Source organism: Mytilus californianus, unplaced genomic scaffold (assembly GCF_021869535.1).
Source record: "Mytilus californianus isolate M0D057914Y unplaced genomic scaffold, xbMytCali1.0.p SCAF_12, whole genome shotgun sequence".
Classification (NCBI taxonomy): domain Eukaryota; kingdom Metazoa; phylum Mollusca; class Bivalvia; order Mytilida; family Mytilidae; genus Mytilus; species Mytilus californianus.
The window spans coordinates 64,133,550-64,159,229 of NW_026262604.1; the positions used below are offsets into that span (position 1 = coordinate 64,133,550).

The window sequence follows — 25,680 nt, forward strand, 5'->3', positions numbered from 1 at the left end:
CCCTTTTGGAAAAAATCTAAGTGTTACAAAATCAAGTTATATTAGCCACTGAAAGAAAAAATATTAAAATTATTTTTTTTTTATTTTTTTTTTTTTTTTTTTTTTTTTTTTTTGTTGACATAACTTCCACATTTATCCCATGGTAGAAAATATTAAGAACATCCAAGTACAACTGAACTATGTACATGGAAAGTGTTGTAAATATAGACAAACAAAGCGTTATATAATAAAGTTTGGTATCTGCATGTGCTTTTTTAAAACCAAACACTATCTGCAAAATACTAATTTTTATTTTCTATCTATTTTTCGGCTCATAATATTAATTTTTTGTTCACATAGATTAAGATAGCATTTCTTTATTTTTTTTTTTTTTAATTTTAATTGAAATCATCTCCATTTGATATTTGTACATTTTCTACCTTTAGATAGGAATGGAAAAAAACGACCTAAGAGCAAATTTAGATAATTTCTTTCGTTCATTGTTTAAACACGACATATTATCTTTTATTGAAATTTATACAAAAGTGTTTGCAATAAATCATTTAAGTGCCTATGGGTGAGTTTTTCCCCCATAAAATATGAAAGATACTTAAATTGTGTTTCCAATTGGTCAAACGGATTGATCTAATAAATCTGAGACAAAGATGACGTGAACTTGAACGTCTGGCCTTTGTTATATTGGTTTTTAAAATCAGGTCTTTACTCTCTAAACCTTTACATGCAGCAAAAGGCAACAATATTTCGAATGTAAACTGTTAACAAGAAGTATTTGTTAATTTGACATATGTTATATTACGTTATTTTTCAAAGTAAGACTTTTGAAAGAACACTCCCGAATTTAAATACAAATCTGCGAATGTTGCAATTACTATTAATACATAATGTTGATCGCAAACACGTGCATATAAAACGAGCATACAAAATTGTCAAAAAATATATTTTGATTTTTAATATTACTATGTTTTTTCTTGAATTTGTGCATACAATTACAGTTCAATGTGACGACATTCAGCCTCAAAAGTTTCCTAATGGTACCGTAATTATAAATGGACAAGAAATTGATGCAACTGCAAACTTTTCATGTGAGAGTGGATTTAGTTTAAATGGAAAAATGGTCATCACATGCACAGAATCTGGGTGGGATGGAGATATTCCGAAATGCATAGGTACGGACAATACTTAAAAACACCAGTTTCTTAAATGTAGATCTTTAATGGCGCGATTAGCCTCTATAACCCTTATCGGTGGCGATGGAAGTTAACGTCCTATCAATAAGGAAGTTAAACTGAATTGAAAATCCCCAAAAAATTAAAAACAAAAGGTAGGCTAAATCTTGCTAAGGCAATCTTTGCCAGGAGTTGTAGCAACTGTAATGTTTCCAAATTTTCAAATATTTTATCAACAGTAAATATACAGAAAATAATCGTATAAAGGATATAACATGGCAACACAGGCGTGCTGTCTACTTAAGATGTGAAACTAACGGAGATGAAACGTTTTAAACAGTTTGATTGATCAAGTTGCGGCTCAAAATCTAGAGTTGGATTTGGCAAAACCTTTCAGAATTTTCCATATTGTTTAAAAACGACATTATATCTTTTATTGAAATTTATACAGAGGTGTTTGCAATAAATCATTTAAGTGTCTATGGGTGAGTTTTTTCCCCCATAAAATATGAAAGATACTTAAATTTTGTCTCTGTTAAATAACAGTGCTATTTTTTTTTTCATTTCAATGGAAATCATTGACCGTCAATTGTTTTAGTACCATTTTTGCATCAGGATAGGTCGTTAAAAACAATTCCTGTATTAGCAATGTTTGTTTTTTGCAAGAGCATTTTTTGCAATTTAGTCGATTATTTGAGCAATCCCGATGAACACCTTTTTTTTTTTGTCACTCATCTGATTGTATAAGAAATATCCTTTATATTCATTACAGATCAATCATCCAATTGGTCAAACGGATTGGTCTAAAAAATCTGAGAAAAAGATGACGTGAACTTGAACGTCTGGCCTTTGTTATATTGGTTGCAAGAAATAATTTATTCGTCTGCATCACATCCACTCATATGTGTTTGATATCATTTTCGGTCACAAAAACACCAGTTTCTAAAATGTAGATCTTGAATGGCGCGATAAGCCTCTATAACCCTTATCGGTTGCGATGGAAGATAACGTCCTATCAATAAGGGAGTTGAAATGAATTGAAAATCCCCAAAAAATTTAAAAAAGGTAGGCTAAATCTTGCTAAGGCAATCTTTGCCTGGAGTTGTAGCAACTGTAATATTTCCAAATATTCAAATATTTTATCAACAGTAAATATACAGAAAATGATCGTATAAAGGATATACCATGGCAACACAGGCGTGCTGTCTACTGAAGATGTGAAACTAACGGCGATGAAACGTTTTAAACAGTTAGATTGATCAAGTTGCGGCTCAAAATCTAGAGTTGGATTTGGCAAAACCTTTCAGAATTTTCCATATTGTTTAAAATCGACATAATATCTTTTATTGAAATTTATACAGAGGTGTTTGCAATAAATCATTTAAGTGTCTATGGGTGAGTTTTTTCCCCCATAAAATATGAAAGATACTTAAATTTTGTTTCTGTTGAATAACAGTGCTATTATTTTTTCATTTCAATGGAAATCATTGACCGTCAATTGTTTTAGTACCATTTTTGCATCAGGATAGGTCGTTAAAACAATTCCGGTATTAGCAATGTTTGATTGTTCAAGAGCATTTTTTGCAATTTAGTAGATTATTTTAGCAATCCCGATGAACACCTTTTTATTTTTTTTAGGTCACTCATTTGATTGTATGAAAAATAACCTTTATATTCATTTACAGATCAATCATCCAATTGGTCAAACGGATTGGTCTAAAAAATCTGAGAAAAAGATGACGTGAACTTGAACGTCTGGCCCTTGTTATATTGGTTGCAAGAAATAATTTATTCGTGTGCATCACATTCACTCATATGTGTTTGATATTACTTTACGGACACAAAGCTACGACATTTTTAAAATCAGGTCTTTACTCTCTAAACCTTTACATGCAGCAAAAGGCAACAATATTTCGAATGTAAATTGTTAACAAGAAGTATATGTTGATTTGACATATGTTATATTACGTTATTTTTCAAAGTAAGATTTTTGAAAGATCACTCCCACATTTAAATACAAATCTGCGAATGTTGCAATTACTATTCATACATAATGTTGATTGTAAACACGTGCATATGAAACGAGCATACAAAATTGTCCCAAAAAATATTTAGATATTAAATATTACTATGTTTTTTCTTGAATTTGTGAATACAATTACAGTTCAATGTGACGACATTCAGCCTCAAAAGTTTCCTAATGGTACCGTTATTATAACTGGACAAGAAATTGGTGCAACTGCAAACTTTTCATGTGAGAGTGGATTTAGTTTAAATGGAAAAATGGTCATCACATGCACAGAATCTGGGTGGGATGGAGATATTCCGAAATGCGTAGGTACGGACAATACTTAAAAACACCAGTTTCTTAAATGTAGATCTTTAATGGCGCGATTAGCCTCTATAACCCTTATCGGTGGCGATGGAAGTTAACGTCCTATCAATAAGGAAGTTAAACTGAATTGAAAATCCCAAAAAAAAAATTTTTAAAAAAGGTAGGCTAAACCTTGCTAAGGCAATCTTTGCCAGGAGTTGTAGCAACTGTAATGTTTCCAAATATTCAAATATTTTATCAATAGTAAATATACAGAAAATGATCGTATAAAGGATATACCATGGCAACACAGGCGTGCTGTCTACTGAAGATGTGAAACTAACGGCGATGAAACGATTTAAACAGTTAGATTGATCAAGTTGCGGCTCAAAATCTAGAGTTGGATTTGGCAAAACCTTTCAGAATTTTCCATATTGTTTAAAATCGACATAATATCTTTTATTGAAATTTATACAGAGGTGTTTGCAATAAATCATTTAAGTGTCTATGGGTGAGTTTTTTCCCCCATAAAATATGAAAGATACTTAAATTTTGTCTCTGTTGAATAACAGTGCTATTATTTTTTCATTTCAATGGAAATCATTGACCGTCAATTGTTTTAGTACCATTTTTGCATCAGGATAGGTCGTTTAAACAATTCCGGTATTAGCAATGTTTGTTTTTTCAAGAGCATGTTTTGCAATTTAGTAGATTATTTTAACAATCCTGATGAAAACCTTTTTTTTTGATCACTTATCTGATTGTATAAGAAATATCATTTACAGATCAATCATCCAATTGGTCAAACGGATTGGTCTAAAAAATCTGAGAAAAAGATTACGTGAACTTGAATGTCTGACCCTTGTTATATTGGTTGCAAGAAATAATTTATTCGTCTGCATCACATCCACTCATATGTGTTTGATATCATTTTACGGTCACAAAGTCACGACATTTTTAAGATCAGGTCTTTACTCTCTAAACCTTTACATGCAGCAAAAGGCAACAATATTTCGAATGTAAATTGTTGTCTAGAAGTATATGTTAGTTTGACATATATTACATTACGTTATTTTTATTCAGTCGAATCGCCCTTTTGTTTTTGTTTATGTAGGTTTTTAAAAATTAAGTTTGATAGGATAACAAAGAGAACTGATTGTTTGAAGATAACAAATGTACTTACCATATTTCACTTTAACAGTAAGATGACCCAGGTATACGCAAGAAAAAAATCAATTCCGGAACAGGCGAAACAACTTTGTTGGTTCACTTCTGTAAACATTTAGCATATTTTGATATATACTTAAGTCAAGGTTTTACCTTCAGCTCGTTTAAATTTAAAGTAATTTGGTTGTCATGATATTTAAAGAAAACAGAAATATGATTGATATTATAAAATAAAAAAAGTCAAAAAGGAAACCAAAATAAGCAAACCTTCCTTCAAAGAAATGAAATTAGTAAAATGATGTTTGGTTTTGATTTAAGCTGTTGAAATGTCAAATAAATGTACACTTAATACGACACACGTCAGAATTAGTTACTGATGTAAGCAAATACGACTGTTTACATATTGGAATATAAGATTTGTAACCAACTGTTTCAAAAAACGTAACGATAGAAGTACGAACAAGGCAGGTGTACTGAAAAGACAAGTTGTTGACCACCAAGCAATGGTTAAAAAAACAAACAAAAAAATACATTAAAAAATACACCTCGTCAATTTTATGAAACGATAATTATATCACTCATAGATATCAATGTGCTAAACAGGATTTCTGGATTATTTGGTTAATAACACAATGCAAATCGTATGATGTTCATTAAGCATTCCATCTTTAAAATTCCGGATTCAGAGAACCTTTGTGCAATCATTGTGGTTTCAAGAAAAGAAAATCACGAGTGAAATAGTGCGGTGAAAGCATAGTAAAAAGGCGATTATTAGTTTTCATTTCACTATATAATACACGGCTAAAACTGGTTTACATAGAAAATAGGAAATATTATTTTATTTTCGTGTTCGAACGGTCGTCAAAAATTCGTACTTATATAAAATTCCAACAAAAAATTAAAATGTCATGCAAAATATTCACTATAAAATTACAATCTTACTTAATTGCCGGAAAGTCGTGTCACGTCTCTGGTTATTCTGAATACTGTTAATATTGTTGATTTTGAATTTCGGGTTCACCACATGTTCGATTAATAATAGCAATCAACAATTGATTTTACCTGTATAAGTTCAAGATTCTTGGTTTCTTTGATTATTTGTGTATCATTCAATGATATACCGAAGGAAAGTTTGGAAATGGTATATCATAAAAGTTGCTACAAATCTTATACAAGTGAACATAATATGGCAGTGTTTACTAAGAGACAAAATAATGTATTAGCGGACTGTTCAAACCAGCAAGGTCAATTCACTAGTATTTTTACTCGATCTGTGTCTTCTCCCAATGATTGGAATGTTTGTTTATTTTGCAATAAAAAAGCTACAAGCAAGAAAAAAAACTTTGAAAATTGAATCAGATGAAATTTTTACTCGCCTTACAAACGCTGCAAACCATTCAAGCATGCTAAATACAACTCATCAAGACAATTTTAAAGAATAAGCTTTTTACCATAACCAGTGCATACTAGAATATCTAATAGGTTTAAAACATGATATTGAGGTCATTGCTAACTCAACTTCAAAATCAGAATCAATACAGCTGACTTTTCTAAACGAGTTACTAAATTAATATAAATGTTGATTTATTAAAAACAAAAAACATTTCTATTATACTCTTTAATTGGGAAGTTTGTTTCATACCTACCCGAAAACATGCACAAAAGCTTTACAACGAGGAAACTGCATGAACACTTAGAAAATCAAAGTAAGTTTTTTGAAAGAACACTCCCAACTTTTAAGACAAATCTGCGAATATTGCAATAATTATTAATACATAATGTTGATCGCAAACACGTGCATATGAAACGAGTATACAAAATCGTCCATATAAATATTTTGATTTCTAATATTACTATGTTTTTTTTTTTATGAATTTGTGAATATAATTACAGTTCAATGTGAAGACATTCAGCCTCAACAGTTTCCTAATGGCACAGTAAGTATAACTGGTCAAGACATTGGTGCAACGGTAAGCTTTTCATGTGATAGTGGATTTGGTTTAAATGGAACAATGGTCATCACATGCACAGACTCTGGGTGGAATGATGATATTCCAAAATGCATAGGTACGGACAATACTTAAAAACACTAGTTTCTAAAATGTAGATCTTCAATCGCGCGATTAGCCTTTACAACCCTTATCGATGGCGATGGAAGTTAACGTCACATCAATAAGGAAGTTGAAATGAATTAAAACTCAAAATAAATTAAAAGGGTAGGCCAAATCTTGCTAAGGCAATCCTTGCCTGGAGTTGTAGAAACTGTAATATTTCAAAATATTCAAATATTATATCAACAGTAAATATACAGAAAAAAGTAAAATAACATAAATACCGAACTCCAAGGAAAATTCAAAAAGGAAAGTCCTTTATCAGATGGCAAAATCAAAAGTTCAAACACATCAAACGAATGGAAAACAACTGTCATATTCCTGACTTGGTACAGGCATTCCCTAATGTATAAAATGGTGGATTAAACCTGGTTTTATAGCTAGCTAAACCTCTCACTTGTATGACAGTTGCATTGAATTCCATTATATTGACTGACAACAATGTGTGAGCAAAACAAACAGACATAATATGTAAAAACGTCAAAAATTGGGGTACAGCAGTCAACATTGGAATATAATCCTAATCACTATGAAAACAAAAATGATCATATCAACGACATAACATTTAAACACATGTGTACTGTCTACTGGAGATGTGAACCGAACGGGGATGTTGCAAACAGTTGAATTGATCTAGTTTAGGCTTAAACTCTAGAGCTGGATTTGGTAAATATTTCAAAATTTCCATCTTCTTGCGTAAACTTCGTTATTTATATATATTATTTTTTATTTAAATTTTTTTTTTGGCCTTTCTAACGTTTTTTATTCGATCGTCAACGATGTGAATTTTGTGGACAAAACGTGCGTCTTGCATACAAAATTTAATATCTGATATTTATTGTAAGTTTAACTTGTACTACAATATTGACATAGATGTATACAATATATATTCGGTTAACTTATCAATGTTTGCAAAACTTCTAGTGGCAAACAATGCATGCTTTTCCGTGACAAGACATATCAAGATGCACCTTTATCTTGTCCTGCAAAAGGGAAAAAACATAAATTCCTAAAAACACAAAACAAAACACCGATTGGATTTCTTAGTTTACAGGAAACTAGATTCAAAATCTCACAATTAATATATAGATAAAAAATCCTAGAATTTCAGTTTAGTGTTGTGCATATCGTATATGCCATATCTTTTAAAAAATACTTTTTCCTTGTTTACCATTATAAGATTTGAGGAGGGATATCATCTATTATATCATGCATATGCACTAAGAAGGGAAGTTACGTTAAAATATATAACTAAAAAAATGTTACTGTAAAATAATATGTGTTTTCATTAATTGTTCAATACACAAATTAGGGCGTTAGTTTTTTCATTTGAATTGTTTTATGTTTGTCATTTCCCAGCCTTGTATAGGTTAGTGTCAACATATTCTATAAATGAATTAGTTATGTATAGTTACAAGAGTAAATAGAAATCCGGCTTCAAAATGAGGATCAACATGCTTTTCACATTTTCGAATGGCCAAAGAGAAGGGGGGAAGAGGATAAGGGAGTTGGAACAATTTCCAAAACGACCCAACTCACAGTAATAAAATTCCCGCCTCTAATTTATAGAACTATCATTGGCTTCTATGAAAGAGACTGATTTAATATTTGGTCTGCATCTGGATCATATTTAGTTGTAGTGAGTAGGCAATTTTTGCATCTGCCGTGTAGCCACTTCCTGTTAGCCGATAGTTTGAAATTTTACAAAACTCATTGTACAAGGAAAATGATCGTAATAGTTTAGATAGCATCAGTGGATCAAGGAAATGACCAGTTATTCTCCAGTATACATATTACTTGAATCAATTGTGTGAAGCGACATAGGTAAGACCCGGTTGTAAGAGGTTTAGCTAGCTGTAAAACCAGGTTAAATCCACCATATTCTACATTAGGAAATGCCTGTACTAAGTCTGGAATATGACAGTTATTTTTCATTCGTTAGATGTGTTTGAGCTTTTGATTTTGCCATTTTATAACGGACTTTCCGTTTTGAATTTCCCTTAGAGTTTGGTATTTTTGTTGTTTTTCTTTTTGGTCTTGTTAACATGAAAATTACTTAGCATCAGTGAAAGGAAATGACCAGTTATTACCCGAATCAATTGCATGAAGCAACGCAGGTCCAGACCCGGTAATATAATTTGTATGTAATATATGTAAAGTCCTTTATTTCTTTTAATGTAAATTATGAAATTATAATCAAACAAAAGACGGAAGAATAATTAATATACATTGTGAATGTCGAAGTGTCTTTCCCTAAATTCACTCTAAATTTAAAGCCCGGCGTGCATTTTTTCCTGTAAGCATCTTTGCATTTGTACAATTTGTGTTTCTGCAACTACATTAAATATTTCTGATATTGACTACATTATTTTTCTTACGAAGAACACTGAAAAGGCAATTCTTTTTGGAAGATGGTGGTATTTTGGGTAACCATATGAGTTGTTGTGGTTGGCTGTTTGATTAGCAAGAAGCGTGATTGCAGTTGTTTGATAATATCAAAAACTACCTTAGCTCTAAATAAAATATGTTATATGGTTTTATTGTGATTAACAATTGAATCACAGACACAAATTTGGTTTTTCACTGGAATTTCTTTAAAAAGGCATTATTTATGAAAAATATATATACTTTTTATACAGAAAACAGTCGAAGAGCTATATAACCAAAAGAACATAAAAAAAAAGCCAAATCCATGTAAGGTGAACTTTGCCTGAAGAAGTTGAAACCTTAGTTTTTTATCTTCGCTAGCCAGGTGTTACGATCCACTTCCCTCCTCTCCACCCTTGGCGGATTGAGATAGAATTTCGGAGACACAAGGTAATGATTTTCATTGCTTGCAGTCGAAACTCGCTGCATCCAATCAAAAAGCGCCTATAACATGATCACGTGTAAATGTAGAAAGTGTATGTAAACAATTGCCACGTGCTTAGACGCTACCGTGTTTTTACCTCCAAATTGAAGAGTTCAAGTGCTACCATTGGTCACGAATAATGTATGTATTCAGAATGGGCGTGACTTTAATCTACCGATAGATGGCGCAACATTGTTATCACAAATGTTGGCTTAATCTGCCAAGGGTGGAGAGGAGGTAAGTGGATCTTAACCCTTGGCTAGCGAAGATGAGTTTCTTTATGATTTCAAAAATTTATAAACGGACAATTTTAAAAAGGTTTGTTATGAATCATGTCAGTACCGAAGTACTGACTATTGAGCTGATGATACCCCTGGGGACAGATAGTCCAGCAGCAGCGGTATCGACCCAGTGCTGTAAAAAAATGAAAACAACACGTTATAAATTTCATGCGTCCGAAGCGCTTTTCTGGATTTACCTTTATCAGGAACGCCCAAAGCCGAATATTTGAAAACCAAGGAATTATCAAATCCAAAGCAACTTAAGAGCTATATAATCAAAAGGACCTAAAAATAGCCAAATCCATCTAAGGTTAACTTTGCCTGAGGGAGTTATAACCTTAGTTTCTTTATAATTTCAAAAATTTATAAACGGAGAATTTTAGAAAGGTTTGTTATAAATCATGTCAGTACCGCAGTACTGACTACTGAGCTGATGATACCCCTGGGGACAGATAGTCTAGCAGCAGCGGTATCGACCTAGTGCTATATAAAATTGAAAACAATACGTTATGAATTGCATGCATCCGAAGCGCTTTTCTGGATCTACCTTAATCAGGAACGCTCAAAGTCGAATATTTGAATATTTGTAAAATACGAAAATGTTCGTCCTTGGCTTTTCTTCGTGATTTGACGGAAATTACGTGAATACTTTTAGTAAAGCTCAAAGTTAGAATAACTATGTAATTGCTTAAATGAAAAAGATGGTACAATGCACAAATTTAAATTAAATGTTTTAATGTATTATATTAGAGTATGTCTCATATTACGAATGTACATGAAACACAGATTATATCGGAAAATAAAAATAAAGCTTTTAATGTGTATATACATTGTGTATGTAAATGTATCATTCTGACGAAGACCATTTATTGTTCTAGGTCAAGGTTCATTAATTTTGCATATATGCTTTTATTGTAATAAATTACAATTATTTGTTTCACCAGATTGAAATTATTTATTGTCTGTTCATGTCTTGTCGCTTTAGATCCTTGTGATTCAAACAATTGTGCACCCAGAGGTTTGATATGCAGGCCATTGGGATTAATGTATGTTTGTGTTGTTGATTTTGAAGGAAAGTTTCTTATTCCCGGGTTGTTAAGGTAACTGATGTTAGTTGAGTATGGTTAATATATATAAATATACATATCCTTGGAAGAACATAATGTTTACATGAATTCTAATTATTCTGTACTAATCGACGTACATGACTTGTACTTTTTATGTTGCTTAACATCCAGTGGTATATATATAGTCTAGGTGGCCGAGTGGTCTAGAGCGCTGGACTCAGTGCAGGCGGTGTTGTCTCGATATCCCAATAGCATGAGTTCGAATCCCGGCGAAGGAAGAACAAAAGTTTGCTTCCGCAAATTTGCAGATTTAACATTGTTGTGCTGATATTTAGAGTAATTATATATATATATATATATATATATATATACAAGTCTAAATTGAAAACAACGTTCAAACCTATGATTGCGTTGGATAAAAACCGCAATTTTTATACGTGTGCATGTAAAACAAATTTTTTTGTAGAGGGGTCTAAAAACTGCACAAACAACATTTTCCAAAGGACCAAAAAGTGAAAAAGTATATTTTAACAAAACGCATTTGACTAACAGGTCGAACAACTGATGTTCTTTAAACCATGCTGACTGCCATTGGCGATTGCCAAATAAATTTATCACTAGTTTTAACGAAATGGATCTTAATATTAATTTAATACCAAACAGAGAACAATAAACTTGCGGAAAAGATTGCATACCACAAACATGAGGTGCATATATATATATATATATAGATCATGTATGTTCAGGACGAGAAAAAATCAACAATAAATACAATATGTACTCCTTAAATAGAGGACGTTCGGTATGAAGGGCAGGGAAATTTGTACTGCGAGTTGAAACAGTGAGAATATAGGATAGGGACACAAATTTTGCAACAGAACACCATTGGACCCCAAATAGAGTTGTTGCAAGAGTTCATCGCATGTTGAACGCGTGGCAATAAATGAGGCATGGGATTGAACGTTCCCAGTCTGACCGGACGTCGCTGCGTGCTTGTACATCCCGCACAGCATAACAGACTTCAAACTTTATAAGTGTTTTACTGCCGGTTTGAAGTAGACAACAGTGACTTCATTAATTTATTTTGTCTTTGTGTATATATTTTTTATTTCTCTTCTTGTTTGACTTTTTTTTTTTAATAAAAAGTGTTAAAAGTGTTTGATTATATTAATTATGAAATTACAAATCAAATAATAAGAAAAGTCGAGAGATTTTCTTGTTCAGGCTGGCAGTAACAATGCGTATTGAAACATCAAAGTGTTGGCCCTTTTAATTACTACCAGAGAAACAAATCTATACATAAGAAAAACATACATTTTGTTGATTTTATATGTATTTATATATCAGAAAATATTGTCAGTATTTGTTGCACTTAAAATATATCAAATTACAGAATAACGATAGTAACTGGTTCTTTACAATATTAAAAGAAAATTCAAATTTAGTCATTTAAAATTGATAACAGACCGACACTGATACATGATAGACGTTACAGACTGCAATCAGATAAAAAGTAACATCGGCAAATCTCTAAATACATGCTAAGATTTGTTGGAACAAAAAATGCAATAACCTTTGTTTAAAAGAAAATAGTAAATATCCAATGTTATTTTTTTCTTTTTTTGTTAGGCATTTGTAAACTCATTGACCCATTGTTTTAAATACATTTTTTCCTGTTGCAGGTTGCGAAATGAGAATGAGAGTTAATTATTTCAAGGCAAAACAGAGTGAAGTTATATTCAAAGGGTTGAAAAAAGAATACATCACGATGTGAACATAAAATAAAGAATACAAATATTACATTCCTTTTATATTTTAAAACAACCACCGTATATCGACAATGGCTACTTTCGTGATATATATATTTTCTTCTCGAATTTCTTTTGACCTTCCAACAGGCCACCTACAAACCCTCTCATAGACTTTTTACAATGGTTCTTAACATGCAAAGAGTGTGGCACTTTCTTTACACGAGGCATCGAATCTAATGTTCCCTATCTGACCAGACGTGGTTGTGTACTTACATCACACACAGCCAAACGGATTCCCCATTGGAGTAAGGGTTTTACTGTCGGTCGGAAGAAGGTAAACACATTTCTATTCCTTAGGGATACTTGTTTCTTAACAACAAAAGAACATAAAAAGAAAAGCTGAATATATTTAAAGCCAACTTTGACTGAAGAAGTTAGAACAACGGATAATTAAAAAAAAAGGTACCAAGAACTAGCTTTTAATAACTACTTCTGTTACAAATTAGTAGTCTTGGATCGGCATCTTGTCTATTGTGTCATTTTGTTTTCGACATATTGAAATTGCAATATCAAACCTAAAATGGACATTTTAAATCTATCGAGTCCAAATGAAGATGATTTGAGCAACGAAAGGTTATTGTTCGGACTTCAACAATGAGCAAATCCGTATAGTTGCTATCTAATGACCCGACATAACAAAATGTAAAACAATTAAACAAACAATTTATGACAAATCAGTAAGTGCAAGATAAGTTCCTTCCATTCCATTACCAATCATCTTACCATTATATAGAGGAGAAGAAATGGCAAAACCATCCAGAACAGACAATACGTTAAGTGACGCCCTTAAAAACAAGAAATTACCAAATTGCAATATGTTTCGGAATTGTGATTGACTCATTAAAGAATATTTTAAGATAATTACCTAAGACTTATATTCTGTGGTATTGCATTATGAACGTTTATCATGTTTATAAGAGAACATTACATATTTTTTTCTAAATAATCTGTATTTTTGTTTGGCTGACAACAATTTCGAGGCATTCTCAAATCCGATTTTTTTTTATTTTATTAATTCAAAAAATGCAGCATTCATATGAAAACAAACCAAAAGCTTGTTATATATCGTTATGGTTGTAGCAATTAATTTAATTAGAATGAGTCTTTTTTGTTTGTAATTCTAGCAGGGTTGTAAAATTTTAAACCAACATTCAATTCTTAAGTTAAATAAAACCTTGACTTTTCAGTTCCTTTTTTCCCCTAATGTGACCTACCGAATTATCACCGGGTTTGTACTAGCATGAGTAACACGACTGGTGACACATGTGGAGCAGGATCTGCTTATCCTTCCGGAGCACCTGAGATCACTCCCAGTTACTGTTGGGGTTCGTGTTGTTCAGTCTTTGGTTTTCTATATTGCGTTTTGTGTACTGTACTGTTGTTTGTCTGTCTGTTTTTCTTATTTAGCCATCGCGGTGTCAGTTTATTTTTGACTTATGAGTTTGAATGTCCCTTTGGTATCCTTCGCTTCTCCTTTTCATATGAATTTCTAGTCCGAATAATTATGAAGTCTTGAAAGACTACAATGATTTCTTTAATGTGACGCTTTCCTACGTTATAAAATTGAAATAGTGTTTCATAATTATTTGGACTTTGAAATTCCGTCTCATCATTGAAAAAAAGGACACTGGCAATTAATAAACCCTCTTTCTAGAAGGTTTTGAAGGTCTAATTAAAGTTGCTGCTATTTATTTTAAAATCAAAGATATTATTGAACCTCTGGAAGGCCGTTTAAGATGAAGGTCGGGAATTTTTGACTGCCACTGGAAAATGAGTGTAATTGAATAGGGACAGAAATTTCGCCTGGCAACAGACACGTCAGAGAGTGTTTCAAGAATTCTTACAGGGCAGACAGCGTGACACTCTCTGTACACAAGGCATCGAATTTAACGTCCAAATTCTGATCGGACGTGGCTGCGAACTTATACAGTGGAGATCACATCTAACCTCTCATCAAATCTGTCAGAATCTGTCAGGAGAACTGTTCTAGGACAGTATGTAGAACTGTCATCCTGACACCTTGTAGACAGTTATAGCTAGAACAGTTCTATCCTAGAACTGATTTGGTCAGTTCTACCTAGAACTGATTTAGACAGTTCTACCTAGAACTGATCCTGACAGTTCTACCCTAGAATAGTTTTAGACAGTTCTACGACTAGAACAGTTCTACGGCTAGAACAGTTCTACGACTAGAACAGTTCTACGATTAGAACTGATTTGGTCAGTTCTACGGCTAGAATTGATTCATACAACAGTTTTAAGAACTCTTTGTCTTAAATATAAATAAGTCAAAAGAATATAATGTATATTAAAAAATTGCAGTGACGTCATTTAGAACTGTTCTAAAATCCTGACAGGTTTGGTCAGTTCTACGGCTAGAACAGTTTTAGACAGTTCTGCTGACAGTTCTACGGTTAGAACTGATTTAGTCAGTTCTGATGACAGTTCTACGGTTAGAACTGATTTGGTCAGTTCTGCTGACAGTTCTACGACTAGAACCGATTTGGACAGTTCTACCCTAGAACTGATCCTGACAGTTCTACCTAGAACTGATTTGGTCAGTTCTACCTAGAACTGATTCTGACAGTTCTACCTAGAACAGTTTTAGGGTAGAACTGTTCTAGGTAGAACTGTTCTAGGACAGTTTAGAACAGTTCTATGACAGATTATTGTGACAGTTCTAATGAGAGGTTAGAAGTGATCTCCACTGTACATCCCGCACTTGCAAACTGACGCCTTACTGTGGTATGGGTTTTCTGCCGGTTGGAAGAACACCAACTTGACTATGTTTTTATTCACCAGTCATCCTTGAGGAGATATTTTATTGAAATCCATCAACTAGCTTAGAATATTGATGCTTTCCCTATATTTACAATGAAACCGTTAAAAATATAGTAGATGTACACAATGGCGCTGTGTGATAAAGATTACTTGAAAGTTTTACAGACATACAATGTAGGCGGAGTTACGGAAAGGAGATGCCTATGTCCTATAATAACAATTAAAAAATGTATATGGAATGACAAAGTCTGTGATTTTTTATGGAAAACCCCATGGATTGTTTTGATCAAACGTAGAAGACACACGACATCTAGATGCAATTATAAATTTCCCATGTAAATTTCAGTGCTTTTTTTTCTCTGGGTTTGAAGGAGTTTTTGCAGTCAGAGATTGACGTAAACAAGGACAAACATAATGCAGTTTTTAAAAATGAAACAAAAGGGCTTTCAAGATACTAAAAGTATAAAGCAAAATCAATTATTTACAAACAAAATTTAACAATAAGATAACGTGATCAAAACTAAAATCTTTTTTGAATAATGCAATTTGTTTATATTTTGGAATACAATTGTTTGAACTGGAGTAATATTGAATAAACATACAAATTATTTGCATTAACATTTTTGTATCCAAATATCTGAAAAATCAATACATTCAGTTAAAACATGTTTAATGATATAATTGCCCCTATTTAGGTAAATGTGCTTCGCGGTGTTGTAGACGTGAATAGTTTATTCAAAGCTTAAGACATTTGAGTAACTCAAATAATACTTGTTGATGAACAACATAATATTAAAAATAAATAATGCATTCTTATGCTTTGTATATTAGTCAAGTGTACATATACTACATTTGTCAAAGTATTTTCCTTTTTTTTTTATTATAAACATATAAGTATGAAATTGATTGATATTGAAAAGCTCGATAGTATTGGAACAAGATTAAATTTGTGAATTTTATTTTCTTATTATTTGTGGCCTCAAACGCAAATAAAGTATCTATGAACAAAAACAAAAACACATATCTATATATTTATTTGAATACTAGGTATATCAAATTTTGCATGCGTAAGTGCGACTTTTAACACTAATTAAGTATAATTTGAAGATAAAGAAATATATACATTTATTACAAGTCTATATACATTGTGTAAGGTTTGAAGGTTTGTTGAATATTATGTAAAATAATTAAGAAATCGTGCATATGATAAGTTCCGTAAAGATTGATAGAGTGGGCCGCTCTTGGTTTTATTTTATTATACTAAAGGGACATAATTTAATATTGGTCAAAATGATGATCACGTGAAAGATACAATGTCAGTAATAATAAGAATCTAAGGACTATCATGCCTTTCAATCCTTATCATTCATTTTACAATAGAACTCTTTTATTTATGAGTAGTAAACTTTAATACCAGTTCAGTTTGAGCTTGAACTTTTGAGATTTTAAAAGAGGGTCAGTTGGGCATACAGTTTTTATAGTGTTCATTGTTGTGCTATTTTTAATTAATTAAAAATATATAATTGGCGACTGGAGATTAAAGAAATAGACTTTATACTGTTCGAATTATTTCGGTTTTTTACTTTTAGCTAATGATACAACTTGTTATGAATTTTATAACACAACAATGCATTTTGATTGGTTCCTTTATAGACTTGTGATTTAAATGAATTAAAGTTTTTCATTCTGCCGTTGATAGCCGAAAACTAATGTGGTGTTTTCTGTTAGAAGCTCATCCTGTGAGGCATGGCAACTACATTTGATTTATCTGAACTTTGAAACTTTTGTAACTTTATTTTTCGTAAGTACTTATTTTGTAGGTAAATTTTCCTTTTTTAATTTTTATCAAGTCATTTGTTGCAAGAATTTATTATATTTTCAAGTTGCCGTGTCTTACACAGGAGGCTTATCATGCCTGTAACCCGAAATAAAGCAAGAAAAAATTATAAATTAATAAGTGAATTTGGTTTTGGTCATGAGGACGTACTCGATGTGTCGGACCCGACATCTGATATTTTTGATCATGAGACTACACCTGACGATGAAGTAGATAGGTTGGAACATCGAATCCATAATTTAGAAGTAAGCATTTCCGAAAAAGAAAGAAAGCTTGAAAAAGCCGATTTTGAAAAACAGGGGGCAATTCCATAAACGCGCTTGAGTCGAGTAATCTTAATGATTTAGTCAAGGAGAAAGGCGTAGGCGATAAGTCTAGCAGACCGCGCCAGCTCCAGTCGAGTGCACCTAAAGTAAAGTCCACTGAAACAGCCAGTAAGAAGACAAAACCAGCTGAAAGGAAAGACTCCAGGGACTCAAAAAGTTTTAAAAAGAAGGGTGAGATTAATTTAGAAAAATGAAGACAAAAGAAAGTTTTGACTAAATTAGTAGAAAAACAATTATCAGATATTTTAAAAAAGAATAATTTAATAGATTTAGTCGATTCTAGTGAAATTGCTCAAGATAGTTCTGATAGTGAGCTTGATTTTTCTTCGCATTTACGCAAACGTTCAAAAAAAATCTTTAAAAAAGCTAGGTTCAAAAGTTCAATTACAATATTCAGATTCCGATTCGGACGACAGTATTCATGTCCCGAAGGTTAAATCGGTTAAGACCAAAAAGTTGAAAAAGTCGGGTAGCTCTAGGGTGACAAAACACAAGTCACGAGTAATATCAGAATCATCTGATAGTTCTGATTATGATTCATCCGAGTCTAGTACTGATGATGCTACTTCTAGTACGTCAGGTACAGATTCGTCATGTAAAAAGAAATCACTTAAAAAGCGAAAGGTTAAATCGGGTATGGTTGCTAAAGCTAGCGATGACGTGCAGAATCCACAAACTTGGCCCCATACTACACTTCAGTACGAATATATAAATAAATCTGTTTCATTTCAAGATTTAGATTTAAAGCTGTTTGTTGCGGGAGAATTAGAAATAATTGGGTCAAGCAAAATTAAAACTGACGAGAGAAATACTAGGTTGTCTCTTTTGAAGAAAATTGTATATTACAGTTCTATTTATCAGTGGAAATCTTTACTTGACTTCTACGCTGCATTTTTGAGACAAATTGAAACGGGGGTTAAAACCTGGAAAGATACTCCTGATAATTTGGAAGTTCCTCTTCTGTCTAAATATGTTAAACAGGAGTTCGATAAGTAGCCTTCTTTTGGTGGTAAAAAAGAGTCCAAGACACCTACGTTATGGTATTGTTCTTTATTTCAGAAGAATAAATGTTCAAAAACATCACCGCATAAAATTATGATTAGAGGTGTTGAACGTGAGGTTAATCATTTTTGTGCCATTTGTTATAGATTAGACAAACTTAAAAGTCATCATCCTGAATGTTCTTCTGCATGTCCTCATCATAATGAATGACTAAATCAACATGTTCAATTACCTGATTTTCATAAAGCATTATGGGGTTCTAGACATTCACTTAAATTTACTCTTTGTTGCATTGGTTGTTTGTGTACAAATGATATGCAAAATTTTGTAACTATTCATAATATTGTTAAAAAATCTGGATTGTACAATTTTCAGGGTTGTAGAATTCCAATTTACTCTAAAATTAATATTCTTTTGTTAAGAAGCTTGTTACAGAATTATAGTGACGCTCAGGTTTGTGACTTCTTGGAGTATGGATGGCCGGTGGGTCACGATGGGAGCCCGTTCAGGTCTACTTTTTCCCGTAATCATTCGGGGCTACTGATTTTCCAGATGATATTGCCAAATATTTGAAAAAAGAAAGTTCTTATAAAGCAATTGTTGGACCATTTAAGTCAAATCCGTTCAGCTGTCCTTCAGCTTTATCTCCTTTAAATTCTGTTCCAAAAAAGGATTCGATAGAACGCAGGGTAATTGTTGATTTGAGCTTTCCAGAGGGCGAGGCGGTTTATTCTGGTATTTTCAAAGATCGATATTTAGGCGATGAAATTTCAGTTTCGTATCCCACGGTTGATGATTTTATTATGTTAATTAAAAGTAAAGGTCAAGGTTGTAAAATGTTTAAAAGGGACCTGAAACGGGCTTATAGACAATTAGTCGTTGACCCCGGTGACATCCATCTCTAAGGTTACAAATGGAGAGGACACTTGTATTACGACCGTGTATTAACAATGGGTTTGAGATCTGCTGCATATATATGTATGCGAACAACAAATGCTATTGCATTTATATGTCAAAACATGGGTGTAGATATTTTGAACTATTTAGATGATTTGGCTGGATGTGATATTCCTTCCAGCAATGATGATGCTTATGCTAAATTGGGTCTTATTTTAAAGAAGTGTGGCATTGAAGAATCAATTGAGAAAGCCTGTCCGCCTAGTACAAAAATGATATTTATTGGCATTTTATTTGATTCTGAGAATATGACAATTTCTATTGATACTCAAAGATTGTCAGAGATTCTGCAGTTAGTTTCGAATTGGCTCTGTAGCACAGATTGTACAAAGAGAGAATTACAATCATTGCTGGGAAAATTAAATTTTGTATCTCAATGTGTGCGTTCTGGCCGAATTTTTGTCTCAAGACTTTTGAATTGGTTAAGAGATTTTCCTGATAAAGGGAAATTAGTCATTCAAGCTGATTTTAAACTTGACTTATTGTGGTGGCAGGAATTTTTGCCTGGTTATAATGGGGTTTCTATGATTTTGTCTGATGAATTCTCAAATCCTGATCAATTGTTTTCTGTTAATGCATGTTTGACAGGATGTGGCGGATGGATGGGCGGAAGATACTTTCACTGTTCATTTCCGGAGTTCATTTTAGATCAAAATTTGCATATAAATTTATTCGAGATGTTGACGATTGTAGTAGCCTTAAAATTATGTGGTAAATATTTTACAAATTTAAATGTGGTTATTTATTGCGATAATTTGGTATCAGTTCGTGTTTTGAATACAGGCGCTACCAGAAATGTGTTCCTGCAGTCGTGTTTGCGGGAAGTTTGTTGGATTGCAGCTTTAAATAATTTTGAGTTAAAAGCTATACATATTTCAGGTTGCGATAACCGTTTACCGGATCTTTTGTCTAGATGGGATTTAGGTTATAAATTTCAGTTAGAATTTTACGAGAGGACAAAAGGCATGTCTCTATCTAGAGATTCTATTCCTAAAGAATTGTTTCAGTTTGAACATATTTGGTAATTGCTTATTCATGTATTTGTAGATTTGCAAGTGCTAAGACGAGATATGTTTTTGACTAGGATTTCGGCTTTCGCGAAAGGTACTTTGGTTAATTTTAAAACGCAGTGGAGAGCCTATTTATTGTTTTGTAATTACTTTCATTTAGAACCGTTTGATATTAATGCTGAGTTATTATGTACTTATTCGGAGTTTCTCAGTAGAAGTTTCAGATCAGCTCAATTTATTCGCAATTATTTAAATGGAATTAAAGTTCTTTTCCTGTTGTTAGGATTACACGTGGATGTGTTTTCGTCTTACGAATTGAAATTGACGATGAAAGGGTTAGATAGGAAATTAAAACATTTACCTAAACAGGCATTTCCTATTACTTTAGAAATTCTAGGAAAATTTCGTGAACATTTGAATTTGAATACTCCTCTTGATGCGACATATTGGTGTTTATTTCTTTTTGCTTTATTACTTTTAAGCAGGAAGTCTAATTTAGTTCCAGTATCAACCAAGAAATTTGACAAAAACAAACAGCTATGCAAAGGTGATGTTACAGTCTTTCCATCTCTTATAATAGTTGCATTCAAATGGACAAAAACAATTCAGTTGGGTAATCGTATTTTAAGGATACCTTTGCTTGCATATCCTTTATCTAAATTTTGCCCTGTAAATGCATATAACAGGATGTGTTCTTTAAATCCTTGCACTTCGGATGGTGCCGCTTTTTCTTGTACAAAAAAGGGGGAATGCATGCCAATTACTTATAACCAGTTTCAGAATAAACTGAGAGAATTACTTTGTAAAATTGGGTTAAATCCAAAATTATTTTCTTCACATAGTTTCCGAAGAGGTGGAGCAACGTTGGCTTCGAAAGCAGGGGTTTCTCCTAGTTCTATCCAATTGATGGGTGATTGGAAGAGCAATTGCTATACTAAATATATTGTTAGTTCTTTGTCTGATAAAAGCAATGTAGCGGAACAAATTAAAAACTTTGTTTTAAAATAAATTTGCTCTTTTTAGATTCTAGGTCTACTCTGGTGTGCGATTCCATAGCAAAGCATGTTAAAACTATTAGAAGGTGTCACTTGCAAGCCTTTCCTGGAGCAAATATTTGGGACATAATAAATTTGCTTAATTGTGGAACAATTCAGGTAAATTATGATATAATTCTGGTGCATGTAGGAACCAATAATGTTGGTACCTATGAGGTTGCTGATTTTGATATAGCCTATAACGTGCTTATCTCTACAATTGAGAAATTAGTTAAGCCACATACTGTAATAGTTATGTCAGCAATCATTCCACGTTTACTTGATTTTCAGAATACATGTTATTTTTTTACCACTATTAACTCTAGATTAAGAAGTTTATGTTTTAAACGTGGTGTTCAGTTTTTAGCTACTTATAAACCTTTTTTGAAGTTTGGGATGCCAGTTTGTGAACTTTATTCACCCATCTGTAGGTTATATTTGAATTATTTTGGTAATTTAAAGTTGACAAATTTTTTTGTTCAAGTATTGACACATTGTTAAACAAGAGGATGTTTAGTCTCATCTTGTTACTTTTAAACAGAAGGAGCAATCTTATTCTGTACTAATTTTGTATAATTGTGCTTACAGTAGTGGGTGATTTGTATATATCCTTTATGGGTTATTTTGTTTTCTGACCATTCTTGTCAGAAAGATCTGACCATTCATGTCAGTAGTATTTTTTTGATATCTGACCATTCATGTCGGTATTATCATATTTTTGTTAGAAATATCTGACCGTTCATGTCAGTGAGATTTTCTGATTTCTGACCATTCATGTCAGTATTATTATTATTTTTGTTTTCATTCTGATCTTTGTATAAGGTGAAACATGGCTTTAAAAGAGCCCTATAACTTAAATTGTTTTTAAATTTTGTTTATTATCAATCAATGTGCTTTGTTAACTGTTTGGCCGTTGGTTTTTTGGTGCTGAACATTGATTGAATTAACTTTAACGTCTATTATTGTTTTTTCATATGAAATTGTAATAATTTGCCAAAATTAAATGTTTTATTTTAATTCGCTTTAATCATTTCTTAGCATTTAATTAGTATTGCTTTGCATCCAGTCGTCTCATGGTTTATATATCTGCGTCTATTTACTTCGTAAGATTAAATTGTGCTATTTTTAATTAAAAATATATAATTGGCGACTGGAGATTAAAGAAATAGACTTTATACTGTTCGAATTATTTCGGTTTTTTACTTTTAGCTAATGATACAACTTGTTATGAATTTTATAGCACAACAATGCATTTTGATTGGTTCCTTTATAGACTTGTGATTTAAATGAATTAAAGTTTTTCATTCTGCCGTTGATAGCCGAAAACTAACCCTCCCATTATTTATCGCACCCAATATTTATGATCAGTAGTTTCATTCTCATTTTCTGTGGAAGTTTTATTTTTCAGCGTATGTTCCTTGCTGATTTGTTACTGTGGATAGACGAATTTACAATGTAATTGAGTGATTAAAGGACGATCGAGCAACTTAGTTTATACCTGATAATTTGGATTCGGATTATTTCGCAATGGATTCAGACATTTCAGATTTATTGTTACCCGCTGGATATAGACTTGTGAGCAAAGTGTTGTTGATAAATGGTGCTGAACATTGATTGAATTAACTTTAACGTCTATTATTGTTTTTTCATATGAAATTGTAATAATTTGCCAAAATTAAATGTTTTATTTTAATTCGCTTTAATCATTTCTTAGCATTTAATTAGTATTGCTTTGCATCCAGTCGTCTCATGGTTTATATATCTGCATCTATTTACTTCGTAAGAGCAAATTATACATTTAAAATAAAATATTTGGTTTGGTAAATAATTATAAACAATCCAATTTGAGTTTTGAATCTATTCTATTTTCAATATATTTAAAGAATGCATTAATGTGCGTTATAGTTCCCTTATTAAAAGATTATTTGAGAATCTATAGAACTTATATTTAAAGTTCTTTATATATGAATGTATGTTTTTTATGTCGTTAATTCATAATTTGTGTATAACTATATTTAAATGTTGACTTGGCCACTTGATATCGAACAATAAAGATCTATTCTGAATTTGTGTCATTTACGTTTAAGGTCAAGTTATCAAAACATAAGACGATACAAAAAAAACAAACACAAGTATCGACACAACTTAAATATGCATTGCGGATTAATTACGTGTAAACATTAAATACTGTTTTTTATTTAGCAACTAAATAATACCATTGATAGTCACTGTTTAATTAGATAGATTCCTTCACTGTTTAATTAGATAGAGTCCCACACTGTTTAATTACATAGATTCCTACGCTGCTTGATTAGATAGATTCCTACACTGATTAATTAGATACAGTCCTACACTGTTTAATTAGATACAGTCCTACACTGTTTAATTAGATACAGTCCTACACTGTTTAATTAGATACAGTCCTACACTGTGTTATCACCGATATTATCACGAACGGGCCGCCGTTAACGATAAGGGAGATAAGTATCAATACTGAATTGATTTGTCCATATACATATAAGATATTATTCGGTTTCTAGAACAGCAGCTAATTTAGAAAATCATGAAATGTCAATTCTTGTATGACGTCATTTATACACTTGTTTTTCAAAATGCTTTTGCGCAGAATTTTTTCAGCCAATAACCAGTACTTTTTAACCAAACAATCTCATATACCAAATTATTTCATATGTTTTAAGTCAACAAAACATTACATAAAACATGTTTTATAATTTGTATATACTTCAATAAAATTCAAGTAGCTATTCTATTATTTCTTGTTATGCTAATTAACCCTATGTTTAATTGAGAATTTTGAATAAGATAAATACAACAACACGTAAAAGGATATTAATAAAACAACCATAATCATGTGTACATTCAGATATACAAAATATAAGAATTTTGTAAAAGTTGCTCTTTATATGGACAACTTCGGAAACAGAATCGAACAATTGTGTGCATTATAACTTGCATTCAGTTTTTTTTTTTTTTTTTTTTTTTTTTTTTTTTTTTTTTTTTTTAATTAACAGCATCGCGTGGTTCTAATAAAACGTCCTTCTTGTTCACCATAAAAAAAGATACTTATTTGATACAACAGAGCGGCCATCTTTTTTTTACTATGCAAAATGGAGATTGATCTGATACAACAAGACGTCGATCTTTTTCTCTGTAATAACAGAGGTTGATTTGATCCAAAAAAAAACGTCCCTTTTTCCAATGTATAGAACAGAAAATTATTTGATACAAAAAGACGTTCGTTTCTTACCATTGACCAATTTTAGAATTGATGTGACACTACAAGATGTCAATTTTTTTCACTTTACAATACATAGCCTCATTTGATACACCAGGACATCCATCTTGTTTACTACATAAAACAGAGCTTGATTTTAAAATGTTTTTTTTTTCTGCCACTATTACTTTTGAGATTTAAATGTAACTTCGACAAAAGTTTTACATGTTTTACATGTTATCAATCATTATCCATTTACATGTTTTCAATCATTATCCAGGGGCCTCGGTGGCCGAGTGGTCTAAGTAACTGTTACTACTGTAATCACTAGCCAGTCAACACTGAGGTTGTGAGTTAGAACCCCGCTCGTGTGGGTGCACTCGGCTCCAATCTTAATTGACTAGGATTGTCAGTTTTCCTATCGAAGGTCGGTGGCGGGAGCATGAAGATGAATAAAAAAGAATAAACAGTCATCAGTTGCCCAACTTTTCATCATGTTCATAGCCGATTGCGTGTTAACACAATAAGTCCCCTTTTCCGTTATGTTGACGAATCCTTAAACCATCCACCCTCCACCCTCCACCTCACTGCGTTGGTATTGTCATGATTTATAACATGTTTGATTCTTAAATTCTCCGTTAAAAAGATAATTATTTGAACATTAATGTTACAACTCCCTTAGACAACGTTGAAATCTGTTGAATTTGGTTAGCATTTTTATGTATCTTGT

The 25,680-nt window shown here is 32.0% G+C and overlaps 2 long non-coding RNA genes across 2 annotated transcripts; both read left to right on the forward strand.

The window, feature by feature from the left end:
- Positions 1-72: 72 nt before the first annotated feature.
- On the forward strand, positions 73-24,744 carry LOC127722182 (uncharacterized). Its single transcript, XR_007991692.1, has 2 exons — positions 73-113; positions 24,696-24,744. It is a non-coding gene; the product is annotated as an uncharacterized LOC127722182 (long non-coding RNA).
- Positions 6,547-12,695, forward strand: LOC127722183 (uncharacterized). Its single transcript, XR_007991693.1, has 3 exons — positions 6,547-6,714; positions 10,876-10,990; positions 12,640-12,695. It is a non-coding gene; the product is annotated as an uncharacterized LOC127722183 (long non-coding RNA).
- Positions 24,745-25,680: the final 936 nt, after the last annotated feature.